Source organism: Haliotis cracherodii, unplaced genomic scaffold, assembly GCF_022045235.1.
Source record: "Haliotis cracherodii isolate W230 unplaced genomic scaffold, xgHalCrac1.p SCAF_22, whole genome shotgun sequence".
Lineage (NCBI taxonomy): Eukaryota > Metazoa > Mollusca > Gastropoda > Lepetellida > Haliotidae > Haliotis > Haliotis cracherodii.
This window is the reverse complement of record NW_027266278.1, coordinates 8308691-8320923: the sequence shown is the minus strand read 5'-3', so window position 1 is coordinate 8320923 and position 12233 is coordinate 8308691. Positions and strand designations below refer to the sequence as shown.

At 41.6% G+C, this 12233-nt stretch overlaps 1 protein-coding gene across 1 annotated transcript in view; it reads left to right on the top strand.

Annotated features, from left to right (window-relative positions):
- Positions 1 to 6369: 6369 nt before the first annotated feature.
- LOC139471274 (G-protein coupled receptor dmsr-1-like) overlaps positions 6370 to 12233 on the top strand; it is a 171212-nt gene continuing 165348 nt past the window's right edge. The window contains exon 1 of the mRNA XM_071253574.1: positions 6370 to 6820. The gene's annotated coding sequence lies outside the window, so the exon portion shown is untranslated. The remainder of the gene's footprint in view (positions 6821 to 12233) is intronic.

The window sequence follows — 12233 nt, the reverse complement described above, 5'->3', positions numbered from 1 at the left end:
TCACAACGTTTGAAGTTTGAGGGTTTTTTTCACGTGAACAATTATACTGGTTTGCATGTGTTTGTGAGGGGTGCTGCCGGTGGGACAAGATAAAGTGACCTTTGCGCGAAAACCTGGTGTCATCATTATTTTCAGACCAGACAATCCAGTGATTGACATCATGAGCATCGATCCACGCAATTGGGACACGATGACATGCATCAACCAAGTCAGCGAGACTGACCACCCGATCCCGTTAGTCGCCTCATCGACAAGAATAGTCGCCTTTTACGGATAGCGTGGGTTGCTGAAGACCTATTCTACTCCGGATATTCACGGGTTTGCCCTATCATGCTGGACGACAAGCGCCTACGTGACACGGGGCATGGTGAAATGTTCACAAGAACTCCCCCTTTGACTTGCACATCACTTAGCTGTTAAACGATTTCTTTGAACAGGCGCTTTTCATTGATTTAAACGCGAAGTGCCATGCCAAGTCATGAGCAATAACACATCCACAATCTGGCAGAGTTGAGACTGAATGACGAAACATGACGAGCACTTCTCCTTTGTCAGGAAACACTATGGAAATGAGATTATTTCACTGGAGATGTTTTGTTAGACATGCATGACGGCTTCCTAATTCATTATCATTACAACCAAAATAAACCATCCAAAAGCCTTTCATCGCTACAACAGGTAAGAACTTTTTATAATACAAGGTCAAATATATTTACAGGATAGACTGGCATAACGTCAGCATACAGGTCGGTTAACACAGAACGCAGCCAGTATAGAAAAAAATGTATTTGAGATACAGTTGTCATGCATGTAGATTAACATGTCAAGCAATCATCATACTTGGAATCAGGGTACATGTAGTTTACGTATCGTGCAATGAGCAAACAGCTCGATTGACATGTCGTGCAATCAGCAAACACCAAGGTTAGCATGTCGTGCAATGAGCAAACAGCTCGGTTGACATGTCGTGCAATAAGCAAACATCTAGGTTGACATGTCGTGCAATGAGCAAACAGCTCGGTTGACATGTCGTGCAATCAGCAAACACCAAGGTTAGCATGTCGTGCTATAAGCAAACAGCTCGGTTGACATGTCGTGCAATAAGCAAACAGCTCGGTTGACATGTCGTGCAATCAGCAAACACCAAGGTTAGCATGTCGTGCCATCAGCAAATAGCTAGGTTGACATGTCGTGCAATCAGCAAACAGCTCGGTTAACATGTCGTGCAACAAGCAAACAGCTCGGTTGACATGTCGTGCAATCAGCAAACAGCTTGGTTGACATGTCGTGCAATCAGCAAACATCAAGGTTAGCATGTCGTGCAATCAGCAAACATCTAGGTTGACATGTCGTGCAATCAGCGTACATGTAGTTTACGTATCGTGCCATCAGCAAATAGCTAGGTTGACATGTCGTGCAATCACCAAACAGCTCGGTTGACATGTCGTGCAATCAGCAAATAGCTAGGTTGACATGTCGTGCAATCAGCAAACATCTAGGTTAACATGTCGTGCAATCAGCAAACATCAAGGTTAGCATGTCGTGCCATCAGCAAATAGCTAGGTTGACATGTCGTGCAATCAGCAAACAGCTCGGTTAACATGTCGTGCAATCAGCAAACAGCTTGGTTGACATGTCGTGCAATCAGCAAACATCAAGGTTAGCATGTCGTGCAATCAGCAAACATCTAGGTTGACATGTCGTGCAATCAGCAAACATCAAGGTTAGCATGTCGTGCCATCAGCAAATAGCTAGGTTGACATGTCATGCAATCACCAAACAGCTAGGTTAACATGTCGTGCAACAAGCAAACAGCTCGGTTGACATGTCGTGCAATCAGCAAACATCTAGGTTGACATGTCGTGCAATCACCAAACAGCTCGGTTGACATGTCATGCAATCACCAAACAGCTAGGTTGACATGTCGTGCAATCAGCAAACATCTAGGTTGACATGTCGTGCAATCAGCAAACATCTAGGTTGACATGTCGTGCAATCACCAAACAGCTCGGTTGACATGTCATGCAATCAGCAAACATCTAGGTTGACATGTCGTGCAATCAGCAAACATCTAGGTTGACATGTCGTGCAATCAGCAAACATCTAGGTTGACATGTCGTGCAATCAACAAACAGCTAGGCTGACATGTCGTGCAATCAGCAAACAGCTTGGTTGACATGTCGTGCAATCAGCAAACATCAAGGTTAGCATGTCGTGCAATCAGCAATCAGCTTGGTTGACATGTCGTGCAATCAGCAAACATCTAGGTTGACATGTCGTGCAATCAACAAACAGCTAGGCTGACATGTCGTGCAATCAGCAAACATCTAGGTTGACATGTCGTGCAATCAACAAACAGCTAGGTTGACATGTCGTGCAATCAGCAAACAGCTTGGTTGACATGTCGTGCAATCAGCAAACATCAAGGTTAGCATGTCGTGCAATCAGCAATCAGCTTGGTTGACATGTCGTGCAATCAGCAAACATCTAGGTTGACATGTCGTGCAATCAACAAACAGCTAGGCTGACATGTCGTGCAATCAGCAAACATCTAGGTTGACATGTCGTGCAATCAACAAACAACTAGGCTGACATGTCGTGCAATCAGCAAACAGCTTGGTGGACATGTCGTGCAATCAGCAAACATCTAGGTTGACATGTCGTGCAATCAGCAAACAACTAGGCTGACATGTCGTGCAATCAACAAACAGCTTGGTTGACATGTCGTGCAATCAGCAATCAGCTAGGTTGACATGTCATGCAATCAGCAACCAGCTAGGTTGACATGTCGTGCAATCAACAAACAGCTAGGTTGACATGTCGTGCAATCAGCAAACAGCTAGGTTGACATGTCGTGCAATCAACAAACAACTAGGCTGACATGTCGTGCAATCAGCAAACAGCTAGGTTGACATGTCGTGCAATCAACAAACAACTAGGCTGACATGTCGTGCAATCAACAAACAACTAGGCTGACATGTCGTGCAATCAACAAACAGCTTGGTGGACATGTCGTGCAATCAGCAAACAGCTTGGTTGACATGTCGTGCAATCAACAAACAGCTAGGTTGACATGTCGTGCAATCAACAAACAACTAGGCTGACATGTCGTGCAATCAACAAACAGCTTGGTTGACATGTCGTGCAATCAGCAATCAGCTAGGTTGACATGTCGTGCAAGCAACGTACATGTAGGTCAGACCCGTGAAGATCCTAGGCAGAATAAGTTTTCAGCAATCCATGCTTGCTGTAAAAGGCGACTATACTACGTCGGGTGGTCAGATTTGCTGACTTTGTTGATGGATGTCATCGTATCCCAATTGCGTAGAACAATGCTCATGGTGTCAAACACAAGATTGTCTATTCCGGAATCGATTATTTACAGACTGCCGTCATATAGCTGGAATATTGCTGTGTGCAACGTTAAACAACAACTAAACAAAACAAAACAAAAACAACGAAAAAAATTGTTTGTTAACAGGTTAACATGCCGTGCAATCAGCGCACGGGTAAGTTAACGTGTCATATAAGTGGACATGACATACGGGCAATATACATTACGTGAATATGACATACAGTTGTTGTACGAGTACGTGAACATGGCATACTGTCAGTATGGTATACACTGTCAATTCGCGTCAGTTGCAATCGAGGAGTAAGGTACTCTTTAGTGCAACCGACTTGTTAAGCACTGCATTCACTATGCTGACACTCAAATTTTACGACGGAAAACACCTCAACTCCCAACCACAAGCGACACAGCAACTCAGCTATGTTTGCATAGTTAACTCGACCTCACAATGCACTTGTGGAATGTTAGTTGTCACGTGATTAAACAACCAAATGTATGTAGAAACATGAGTCATATCCTACGTATTGCTGCATGGAATATTCGATAATTACGCACATAGAAAGAAAGTATGAGCCTTATCAAACACTCAACTATCTTTTTTAGTGGTGTTTTAGTATGTTTAAAACGAATGTTGTCTATCAACGTAGCACAGCTGCCAGTTAGACCTATTCCATTTACGGTGCTGCTTGTTGCAGATTTAACTAAAAAAGCATCTCCATCAAAACACATGGTTAGCCTTAACGTTTTCAAAACACAGGGTTAGTCTTAACGTCATCAAAAACAGGGTTAGTCTTAACGTTTTCAAAACACAGGGTTAGTCTTAACGTCATCAAAACACAGGGTTAGTCTTAACGTCATCAAACCGCCTCCGTGGTCTAGTGGTAGAGCATCCGCCCGGAGAGCGGAAGGTCCGGGGCTCGATTCCCGGCCGCGTCATACCAAAAGACGTTGAAAGATGGTACTTGTTGTTACCCTGTCTGGCGCTCGGCATTAAGGGGCTAAAACAAGGACTGGTCGGCTTGGAGTCAGTATACTGTGTCTGAGTGGGATATTCATGTTAAACTGCGGCATGGTATCTCAGTGAGCTAGCACTATAAATCGGCATCCGTCCGGACTAGTACAAGCAGCCACACAAACACACACACATGTACATGCACGTCGCTATATAAGTGCAATAATCTTGGACGCGACGTTAAACCCCATTTCACCTCGCCTTACTTAACATCATCAAAGCACAGGATGAGTCTTAACGTCATCAAAATACTAACGTCATCAAAACACAAGGGTAGTCTGAACGTCATCAGAACGGTAAGTCTAAATGTCATAAATACACAGGGTTAGTCTCAACGTCATCAAAACACAAGGGTAGTTTTACAGTCGGCACTTTAGAAAAGTAATAAAGTTTACTCTGCCCCAGGGTGTAGTGTAATGAAGTATATAGCTTTGCTCTGAACAATCATAGTGTCCTCGTGGTACTTCTTTTAAGTACACATAGAGGTAACTTTCTTTCGTAAGTACAGAAAGCATACGAGTAAGTTGACATGATACACATGTGATTCACGTGTCGTTATACAGCATCAAACCTAAAATAGTGAGTTTATAGTGTAGTACACAATGTAGCTACATGCGTTGTTTCAACAAAATCATTCAAAATTCTTCATCAACTTCATAAACCCGCATAAGAAACCTATGATTGTGGGTTCGAATCCCGGGTCGACCCAATTATATTTCTAGGTTTGTCTGCACCATACCCGTGCTCGTGGGTTTCACCGAAGTGGTAAACGTCTGGGACCTGCACCACTTCGGGCTTACCTAACACATTAAGCTGACACGCCGTGATATAACTGGAATACTATTAAAAGCGGCGTTAAACCCAACTCACTCACTCACTCACTCACTCACTCACTCACTCACTCGCATAAACCCGCATAAATGCAAAATAACTGAAAATCGTAAATTGAAAGTGTGTATATTCCTAAAGTGAAATTACTTGTTTCAAATCGAGCAAACAGTTCAACCTTCAGATGAACAGGTGGATTGATAAAGCTCCTGAACTATATAATCCTGCCTCCAAACTATATGTCTAAAGCGGTATACAATTCGTAAGGATTCAAGTGCAGAAATATGTTACAGATAAGTACCTCTCTTCACAGTGCAATGAATCAATTTCACTGCAACAACATTGCAGGACTGAGACATCCTTTAGTTCAGATTTATGTGTTACCGCAGACTTCATCAGCGACGTGAGACATTTCTGGGGTAAAAAAAAGAAAAAATGTAACCCCAGTTTGTGTAAGCTAATGAAGGACTATTTCCATCGTGGCTTTGAGTTTTAAGATCAAACGAGTCAATACTACAACCCGTTCATTGATGGCCCAGGCAACATGTAAACATTCACTTTGAAGTACGAACTTTAACTAGTTTCCTCTCTATTCATAAAGTGTATAATTAGTTTCGAGTTCAGCCTCACTGAACAGGGCTGTACCCCGACGTTGTGTAAGGCCTGCCACTGTTTAATGTAAAGAATAATCAACAGAGATAATATGAAAAAAACGGGACAGGTTGATTTTCGTCTGAAAACTTTATGGCTGTTGCGCTTGTATCTGGAAGCAATGTTCATGACATTTACGATACGTTACCATCAAGATATGATGAATGTTAATGCTGAACTTTCATTTACATTCCGAGCTGCTGATCGCGATGTTTGAAGTATTTGTCTCTGTGGGTGACATTTACAAGACGGTGTTCTCCTATCCTAAACCACCAATATGCTAAGACTCACTAATTTCCCCTGCGCCGCACCTTGCTGCGTAACTTGAACAAAACAATCTGTCAGAATTAACCAATTGATTTAGGAGAAGTGCAAAGGACGGGCATATAACCAGAACCGCTGATTGGGAATGATCATAATTGAAAATCTCTACTGAGCAGGACTGGTACAGCGGGATAGCTGGCAAGATACTTGGCGCAGGAGTCTCTGCCTTCGTAACGCTGCTTGAACGACGCCTGGTATTTTACCATTGGTCAAGCTGGCTTTCTAGACTCCCTTCCCCATTGGCCAGGCGTCCTTTCCTAGTTCAGTGACAGAGCATGGAACAGTCAGAGTGAGATTACTTGTATAGTTGCAGACAACACACAGCTTAGACCCATCATTTTTCTAAGGTAGTCGATCATTTCCTGTAGACCAAGGCTATTGGAAGACTTCAGCGGCCCAGAATCCACTTGAAAGGGTCCTGCTTCGTGAGGCCCATCTACGGAAGCATACGTTCACTATTACGTTGGACTTCTGAGAGCAGCTTCTTTTGACAAGAAGGACTTTGATTAGCTAACTCTTTGCAACGTCTGAAATCCTGAGATTTCCAACCTTCTGTCTTGGAGCTGTGTTTCAAGGCTGGCAGCTTTTCGTCTGGACTTATTCTTGTTCTGACATTGAGGACAGGACGGACGGAAGTAATCAGATTAGCCGAGGTATGTTGATCATTGTGATGTGCAGCCGCGTTGAGCATGCTTTAGAACACGCTAGAAATATTTGTTAAGATAACTCTGTCTATTTGAACATTATCACAGAAACAGTTGCCATGAAATTAACTAACATCATTCATGATGATAATTACCCGAAACAGCCAAATAATGACACGCGATTGAAGCTAGGACTATCAGTGTTTATGTCTAAAACATACATCAAAAGACACCTTTCTCTTTTAACTCATGTTTACATTAAAACAAAATTCCTCAGTCCCAGGAAACACTGTACTTAGTAACAGCATTCAAATCCGTTTATCCACAAACCACTCAAATTGATCACTGAACAAAATTGAAGTATAAAAATAATGCGTTCCCATTAATGTGGGAGACGAACAGGGTTTCAATGAACTTCAATGGGTTTTTTTGGCCTTCAGTTATTTCAATGGACTTCAATGGTTTCAATGGAGTGTAATATATAGCATATTTTGATATTCATCCTACCATGAATATGCTCGGATGATATGTCAATGTACCAATATATTATAAATTAGTGCTGTGGTTTTATTGGAAACAATGACGTTATATTGCTATTGACGTGATATTGATGTTTATATAAGAGATTCGAGTTAATTTGTCAGCTGCAATATAGCAGTTCATTAACTACCTGCGTCCAGTGCGAATATACATTAGGATGTTTCACGACCACATTAACTTAATATCCACTTTGGCTTGGAAGAAGCATGCATGAGTACCTCTGCTCTGATAAAGCAAGCCTAGAATAAGCTGATGTTTGCTGACTCTCCTGGGATAACTGTTTAATTGATTGACAAATTTATAGCTCCAATGTGAAGATCCAATGCTATTTAATTCTGTGTACTCTGTTTCTGTTTCCACAACACAACTGACAGTAATCACACATGTCGTGATGTTGTTTGTGTTCAAACATGTCTAACAGTACAAAATCTTAAAACAGCGACAGAAAATAACTTTATAGATCCACGTGACCATAAACTGTCCTCCCGAAGGTTATCAGGCAAACATGTGAAGGAAAACCTTCACACATGGTGTAAACAACATCGGATAGTTTGCACTATTGGAATATTAAAGCTGATGGAATAAATCAATTATTAATATTGGAAGCTTTGGCCCTAGGGGAAAAGAGTAATTATAGAGCTTTATACTTTAAACATTCTAGGAGTACAAGTTCTTCGACCCATCTTTCCGTAGCTTTGTTAACGGGGTCGTGGCCATGTTGTCCCAGCATGAGCTCGAGGAGACAGTTACACCATGAATATGTCTTTAAAGTACCTGGTCACCGTGTCAACGTCATATAGCAGTACCCGGTAACCGTGTCAACGTCACTTAGCAGTACCCGGTCACCGTGTCAACGTCACTTAGCAGTACCCGATCACCGTCACTTAACAGTACACGGTCACCATGTCAACGTCACTTAGCTGTACCTGGTCACCGTGTCAACGTCACTTAGCAGTACCCGGTCAACGCGACGTCACTCAGCAGTACCCAGTCACAGTGTCAAAGTCACTTAACATAGCCCGGTCACCATGTCAACGTCACTTAACAATACCCGGTCACTGTGTCAGCGTCACTTAACAGTACCCGGTCACCGTGTCAACGTCCCTTCACACTACCCGGTCAACGCGACAACGTCCCTACACAGTACCCGGTCAACGTATCAACGTCACTTCATAGTACCCGGTCAACGCGACAACGTCACTTAGCTGTACCCGGTCAACGCGACAACGTCACTTAGCAGTACTCGGTCACTGTGTCAACGTCACTTAACAATACCCGGTCACCGTGTAATCGTCACTTAGCAGTACCCAGTCACCGTGTCAACGTCACTTAGCAGTACCCGGTCACAGTGTAAAAGTCACTTAACATATCCCGGTCACCATGTCAACGTCCCTACACACTACCCGGTCAACGCGACAACGTCCCTACACAGTACCCGGTCAACGTATCAACGTCACTTCATAGTACCCGGTCAACGCGACAACGTCAGCATACAGTACCCGGTCACTTTGAGAAGGTTACCAAACCTATTACGTCCACTGTTTCAAAACTGAATATGTATTATATTGGAATATGTTAAATACGGGACGTGACATTATGGCATTATAGACCTCAAACGTGAGGTCATGACATGCAGACCTCGCACAGGAGGGACATCATCACAGAACACATGCACGTAATAACAATAGAGTCATCTCCCTTTGACTAATGTGCTATCGGAGAACGTACCTGTCATCACTAACTGCAGACAGGCATACTGTTGATATGATCATGTGGTCCATCTGTCAACTGCTTACATGACACACCAGTGTGTGAAAATATCACACCTAAGAAAGGATTTTACTTTCGATTGCTGTACATCGAAAAATAAAATTGGGAATATTAATCGCTGTTAAAGCGATTCTCATGTGTATAGGATCTTGTGCATTTTTACACTAACAGTGTAGGCCTATCATGTGGTTGCGTATATCACACTGTTTGTGGTCGCGCATTTTCTAACTGTTTGAAGCGGCAAATTTTCGCGCTGATCATTTTATGAACAAACACATGTTATTTCGCCACTTACTTCCTCGAACCCGTTCAGGATACGATTATTATTACGTGGAAGCGACAATAAGTGTAAGACATATGTAGGTCGGTATTTGACCCTGCAATGTATCACATTGGTGACAAAAAACGTCAAAAACGACAAAAAAAAGTGTCAGGACAATATTCTTTATGTATTGCAAAGATATTTATATATGATCAAGGATGAATGCAATGTGTCTGGACAATATTCTTTATGCATTGCAAAGATATTTATATATGTTCAAGGATGAATGCAATGTGTCTGGACAATATTCTTTATGTATTGCAAAGATATTTAGATATGTTCAAGGATGAATGCAATGTGTCTGGACAATATTCTTTATGTATTGCAAAGATATTTATATATGTTCAAGGATGAATGCAATGTATCTGGACAATATTCTTTATGTATTGCAAAGATATTTATATATGTTCAAGGATGAATGCAATGTGTCTTGACAATATTCTTTATGTATTGCAAAGATATTTATATATGTTCAAGGATGAATGCAATGTGTCTTGACAATATTCTTTATGTATTGCAAAGATATGTATATATGTTCAAGGGTGAATGCAATGTAGAGTGGGTGACTCTATTAACAAGATTCATCTACGTACTCGTGAGTTTGAACAGCGTGGTGACCACATATACATAACTGTGCTTGTGGTCTACACTGACCCCAGCCACGGCATAAGAGTTGATGGTACTCCTAAGGCAGAGAATATAGGGATGTCAACTTCCTTTTTATGAGGAACACAACGTTTCGGAGTATATGTTTACTCCTTCATCAGGTGAATGAATGCCATGAGGCAGAGAGCATATATATGTAAACAGATGATTGGCGCTGATGGGTGTTTAGCAACAGTCAATGGAAGCCAACACTTTACAGTAATTAGATGGTACTCTTGTTTAAAGTGTCACAGACTAAATAGCACTCTGTCTGGATAGCGCATATCTATTTAAAGAGTTATAACTTCTAAACCACTTCATTTTTACGATCCCTTGGGTCGTGTCTTTGGATCAAGTCCACATGTCAAATGTCCATGGCTACGCAATATTCTCTCCGTCTGTACTTGGTTGCCCGTTTTTTCCTATATATATACAGAAAAAACAGTCCAGATATTCGTGCTTGTCAAAACTCCTTTATCTACACAATATCTTTCGCCGTTCAACGGCTCTTCGGCTTTTACGAAAACTTTAACTTGCATTCTAGTCCTAGGCGACGCATAACAGTAGTATTTGTAGCGCCATAATGCCTATGGTGTAATAGTGATAATAGAGGGAGAAGTAAAACGTAGTCCTAGGCGACAGCCAACGTTATGCGTTATCGTATATTTGAAAACCACTTAAGGAAGTCTTTGTCTTCAATCTGAACTAATTCCCCAGTCGACATACACGTTGACAAACGTTTTCTCACACAAATAGCATAATTTAATATGTAAAGGACATAGTATCGCATGTCGATGACAACACAAGCCCATTAAATTTTGCATATGATGGCGACTATGGTCGTGGCGTTGATTCCCGCATGGTATGACGCAGTGGAGAAATAACACTGTAAGAACGCCGATAACTCAATACTGTCAATGGTGGTGCACTGAAGTTGATGATGCTGGTATAAGCCTGGCCTTGAATTCTGATGCAGCATAGCAAGAGCTAACAATTATTTTGCCCCTGCGTTCAAAATGGCCAGGTTACCGTGCAAGACAGAATGGACGCTGTAGTGCCACTTCATTTGTCCCAGATACATCAGTATTTGACATGACAATTTGACAATTAAAACCAAGGATTTTACAGCAGGGAACACTCATCATTATAGATGACTTTGTAACGAGTGGAGTTTGTGTAGTGTATGGTTCACTAACCACTTTAACCTTATCAAATACATTCACAAATCCTTATTAATGGAAAGTAGCAAAATGTGTTTTTGTCTGTTTAGCCGTAAAGAACGCCGTTCTTTTAGACTCCACTGTGTCTGTAGAACATTATACGATTACATGATTTCGTGTCTTCTTTGCGTGAAATTTGGTATATCAACATTAATATCGAACTGGGATTTTACAATTTAATTGAATTCAATTCCTCATGTACACTTGTTCGTTATGTCATAATGTTTAGGAAATAAACGACCGGGGGGGGGGGGGGGGGGGTGGGTCTCTATGCATAGAGATTAAGTCAGGAGGGGCGCTGCCCCAAGTGGTTTATTCTCCCTGCAAGGTTTTATTGTACGATAAACAACGACCACGAGTCGTTTATTTCTTATTTGAGGTATCAACATTATGTACAGCTTCTTTAAGGACTTTGATGAATTGTACCAATTTTAAACATATTTAACCAAATTTTAATACCGATGACCCCCTGAATAGAATCCGACCTCGGAAATGTCGGACAAGTCAATTCAAGTTTGGTACTTCCCGCATATTCTCGCAATCCTCACGTCAATTCTCTGAACCTTTTCTCCTAATATCGATTATCACATCTCTCCCACTTATGAATGAGAATAGCGGCCACTGCATTTATCTGCGTACCCCAGCTACATCTATAGGGAACACTTCACTAGACACTTCCCTGTCAAAACTAACGTCGTCGAATATATGACGTCATCAGGTTGCGACCGCATATTCGAATCTCAAGAAATGACGTCATAATGGAGCAACTTTTAATCGTAAAATATATCACGCTTCTTTCTTTATTGTTCTTTTGGACTTATTGCGTATATTTACATATAGAGCATTCGCTGAGAACCGGGATATGGTAAATAACTCCAAATGACCATTTTATGGTTTTTTTTATAGAATATATGCATATATTTCA